The sequence below is a fragment of the Eutrema salsugineum genome, unplaced genomic scaffold (assembly GCF_000478725.1).
Source record: "Eutrema salsugineum unplaced genomic scaffold, Eutsalg1_0 scaffold_4, whole genome shotgun sequence".
NCBI lineage: Eukaryota > Viridiplantae > Streptophyta > Magnoliopsida > Brassicales > Brassicaceae > Eutrema > Eutrema salsugineum.
In genome coordinates, this window is record NW_006256686.1 from 10,088,051 (window position 1) to 10,088,861 (window position 811).

Consider the following 811-nt stretch of genomic DNA (forward strand, 5'->3'; position numbering starts at 1 on the left):
ACTTCAAATCCATTCATCTCGAATTGAATCCCAATATATAATCAATAACATAACCAACTTGGGTCATATATTTATCTAAAATTCTCAATCTTTTGAGACTTGTGACAATATAATCCATCTATGATTTCAAATCATTCTTATAGACAATCATATATGCTCTTCTGGAGCATTCAATATTCTTTTGTACCTTAAATCAGAGGTGGAAGATAAAATTGGTGGATCAAACTGGTGGTGTTTTGCTCAAAGATCACAAGAAAATTGCCACAACAAAAATTAATAATTAAACCATTTGAGAAAACAAGAAACTTTTGTCTACAATCACAAATTCATTTTTATATAATTAATATTTAATTAACCATGATAAAATCTCAAAATATAAAGAAATAAAAACTGAGTCTGTCAAAATAAAAGTATATGCGGATCTCTATTTACCAAACATTCTCAAACAATTAACCACAGTTTCATCAGATCATGTATGCTAAATTTATACTGTTATGTCAAATTAGTTTGGTGAATAATATTTTCTTGATATTAAATTCAAGCAATCGTCAATAAATTCAAGAGAATTTGCATACCATAAAGCAGAATACCACCGTATTTGCAAGCATAACAGTATAGCTTTCTTGGCACTGTTCACTTTTACTCTAATACAAAAAACTCCCTATAACTCTATTAATTATAGCGGTTATAGAGTACAGGGAAAAGACTCCCTACGAGATAGTGTAATAATTCATTTTTGATTTTTGAAAATTAAAAAGAGAAACTGCTTTTTGTTTGAGTTCCCTAAAAACCGTCGCTAATACGATAAATC